The sequence below is a fragment of the Nicotiana tabacum genome, chromosome 3, assembly GCF_000715075.1.
Source record: "Nicotiana tabacum cultivar K326 chromosome 3, ASM71507v2, whole genome shotgun sequence".
In the NCBI taxonomy this organism is placed as follows: Eukaryota; Viridiplantae; Streptophyta; class Magnoliopsida; order Solanales; family Solanaceae; genus Nicotiana; species Nicotiana tabacum.
This window is the reverse complement of record NC_134082.1, coordinates 74,370,457-74,374,734: the sequence shown is the minus strand read 5'-3', so window position 1 is coordinate 74,374,734 and position 4,278 is coordinate 74,370,457.

Here is a 4,278-nt window from a genome sequence, read left to right as displayed (position 1 = left end):
AAAGATTAAAACACACAATAACTCATAATGCATATACTCTATTACTACCATAATACCATAGTGGGATTAAATTTAGTCCTTCATAAGCTCGTGAAACATATACCATCTAGTACTTTAAATCTCCTGCAAATCTTGCATTCACCCTCGTAACAGTCAAGCCCACTCTTTTAGGCGACCCAAATTAAAGTTGCAACACATATATTTCACTGGTAACAAAGATCTTCCAATAAACGACATAAAGGATCACGCAAACTTCAGAACACTTCGCAGGAGATAACCCACCTGCTTCGCCTCAAACTAACATCTTTTTATACCCTTCCACCATCATAAAAATTACGCAGTCACTTAATCTTCCTGAGTCTCACAACGTGAAATTTACTTCACTTCCCAACTAGGCAACATGAAAAGATCCTTCATCACACCCACAACTCGAGGTTATACATCAAATCACGATGGAAATCAAGCACCAGATAGTTCTTACTACCCCCAAGCAGACCCTTCTTGTCTCGTTCAAATTATATGCACACATCTCGCAGTCACATCATCTCATCACATAGCCATCTAGTCATCACTCCCACTAATAGGGGCACTATTGGATATACAAATCCAAAAGTACGTGCTCATACAATCAACGCCTCAGTGCTCAAGCTATAGGCAAAACATGGCCTCAAGTCCTCCAGACTGGCCCAACATCAACACACAGAGATCAAACCTTGCCTCTCGATTAGAGAATCATAAGCCGTCGATGCATATCTGATACTGAGTGCTCATACGCGCATACAAATGCATGGAAGGAATTCAAGGAGTTACATTTGAAGCTGAATCAAGGACGCACGATAAGAATTCAAGAATGTAAAATTTTTCCTAAAGGTTCTGCAGCCTCCCGAGGATAAGTACAAACATCTCCATACCAATCCGTGAGACTCTACTAAACCTGCTCATGACTCGTGAGACCTATGTAACCTAGGCTCTGATACCAACTTATCACGACCCTAAAACTTGCCTGGTCGTGATAGCGCCCATCGTGAAACTAGGTCAGCCGACATAACTCCCGAATTAATCATTTATCAATAAAAGTCATTTTTAAGTCTTTACTTAATCAAATATTTCATAATGAAAGTCTAAATGAATAGTGCGGAATAAATACACAAGCCCGATATTGGGGTGTCACAATTCACAAGCATCTACTAAGGTCTGAATATAATGAAGAGTCTAAAAATGTACTAAATACAGTCTAAGGAAGACAAGAGGGAGAAAAACAGTGTTGCGAACATCGGGCAGCTTCTTTGCTAACTCCGATAACTCTGCCACTAAGCATTCAACACCCACTACCGGGTCTACAAACACCTAAATCTGCACACAAGGTGTAGGGAGTAATGCGAGTATGTCAACTCAGTAAGTAATAAAAATAAATGAAAGTTGAGCAGAAAGGAAGCACGTAAGCCACATCATAATGCTACAGACAATGCAGTACATTTCCAAAACAGTATAGAAACTATTTAATTCGTAAATCAAGCTCATTTTCAGTAAAAAATTTTAAAACAACTTTCAATAGATTCAAACGAGTGATAAAACAATGAGTAATAATGATGGAAACATAAACAGCCTCTCGGGCAAAACATATCACTCACACTGGGTACCCGCGCTCACTGGGGGTGTACACACTCCGGGAGGGGCCCCTTACGGCCCAAGCGCAATAACAAGCCATCTCATGGCATAATCAAATAGGCTCTTGGCCTCATATCAAGCCACCATGTGGCGTAACAAATCAGGCCCTCAGCCTCATAATCATAAATTAGTACCACACTGTTGCGGTGCGCAGCCTGATCCCATAATATCCTCACAACACTGGCCTTCGGCCTCACTCAGTCAGAAATTTCTCATGCCACTCGGGCAATAGTAAAACATGATGCTCATCCCAAAATATCATTTAAAATATCAAAACGGAGTAAATATAGCTGAGTTATGAAAACAGTAGAATACATCATGACTGAGTACAAATATGAAGTAAAAATAGTGAGGAATAGTAATAAAAATCCCCTAAGGGTCCAAAACAATTGGCACGAAGCCCAAATATGGCATTCAGCCCAAAACATGGTAATAATTTCCAAAATACAATGATATCAAACAGTTTACAATCAAATACGCGACTTAACAGTCATACGGGACGGACTAAGTCACAATCCCCAATGGTGCACGAACCTACACTCGATATATAGTGTGTGTGTGTCACCTCAAAGTAGCACAACAATGTAAAGTCCGGGGTTTCATACCCTCAGAACAGACATTTACAATCATTACTTACCTCAATCTGGTCCAAGCTCTAGCCCGCGATGCTCTTGCCTCTCGACTCGGTCTCCAAATGCTCCAAATCTAACCAAATATAGTTTTATACCATCAAAATATGCTAAGGGAACAAAGCCCACTCGAAAATAACCAATTTACATAAAAAATCCCGAAATTGGCCAAACCCGACCCCCGGGCCCACGTCGCGTAATCCGATAAAAATTGCATCAGTAAACTCCTTATCTTCCCACGAGTTCATCCATATCAAATTACCAAAATCCGACTACAAATGACCCCTCAAACCCTTACTCAAAGGTCTCTAATCTCAAACCCTAGTTTCTTCAATATTTACCCAAATATTTCCATAAATTTCAAGCCTAATCAATGAAATAATACTATAGGCACGTGTTTTATGATCAACAATCTTACCTCAATGAAGTCCCCTCTGATTCCTTCTCTAAAATCCCCCTAAAAAGCTCCAAAATTGATTTAAAAATGGTGAACAAATGCTGAAAAATCGCGAAAGAGGGTTTATATACTTTCTGACCCAAGGAGTTGAACAAGGTTACAATCAAGAATAAGTATCCGTTGCCGAGGATTGATGATTTGTTTGATCAGCTTCAGGGTGCCAAGTTATTTTTGAAGATTGACTTGAGATCTGGCTACCATCAGTTGAGGATTAGGGCATCCGATGTCCCTAAGACAGCTTTCCACACTCGGTACGGGCATTATGAGTTCTTGGTGATATCATTTGGGTTGACAAATGCCCCAACAACTTTTATACATTTGATGAACCGAGTGTTCAGGCCTTACTTGGATTCGTTTGTGATAGTCTTCATTGATGATATTTTGATCTACTCCCGTAGCCGGGAGGAGCATGAGCAATATCTTAGAGTGGTTCTTCAGACTTTGAGGGATAGTTAGTTGTATGCCAATTTTCGAAGTGCGAGTTTTGGTTGAGTTCAGTGGCCTTCCTGGGTCATGTTGTATCAACGGAGGGTATTTAGGTTTATCCAAAGAAGATTGAGGCAGTCAAGAACTGGCCTAGACCAATATTAGCTACAGAGATCCAGAGTTTCTTGGGATTGGCAGGCTACTATCGTCGGTTTGTAGAGGGGTTTTCATCTATCGCAGCCCCGATGACCAGGTTGACCCAGAAGGGCCCAGTTCAAATGGTCAGACGAGTGAGAGGCGAGCTTTCATAAGCTCAAGGCAGCTCTGACTACAACACCGGTGTTGGTTTTGCCCACAGGTTCAGGGCCTTATATAGTTTATTGTGTTGCATCTCGTATTGGACTTAGTGCAGTGTTGATGTACGATGGCAAGGTCATTGCCTATGCTTCACGGTAGTTAAAGATTCTTGAGAAGAACTATACGGTTCATGATTTGGAGTTAGCAGCCATCGTTCACGCGTTAAAGATTTGGAGGTATTATCTGTATGGCGTGGCATGTCACGGATCACAAGAGTTTGCAGTATTTGTTCAAGCAGAAGGAGCTAAATTTGAGGTAGAGAAGGTGGTTGGAGCTATTAAAGGACTATGATATCACCATCTTATATCATTTGGGAAAGGCCAATGTGGTGACCGATGCTTTGAGTAGGAATTCAGCCAGTATGGGCAGTCTTGCTTATATTTCGGTGGGTGAGAAACTGCTTGCCTTGGATGTTCAAGCTTTGGCCAATCAGTTCATGAGGTTGGATGTTTCTAAGCCCAGCCGTATGTTAGCTTGCACAGTCGCTCATTCTTCTATATTGGAGCACATCCGTGATCGGCAGTATGATGATCCCCATTTATGTGTCCTTAGAGACACGGTGCAGCACGGAGGTGCCAAGCAGGTTACTTTAGGTGATGATGGAGTTTTGAGATTGCAGGGTCAAATTTGTGTGCCTAATGTAGATGGGCTTCGAGAGTTGATTTTAGAGGAGGCTTATAGTTCCCAGTACTCTATTCATCTGGGAGCCGCGAAGATATATCAGGATTTGCGGCAACATTA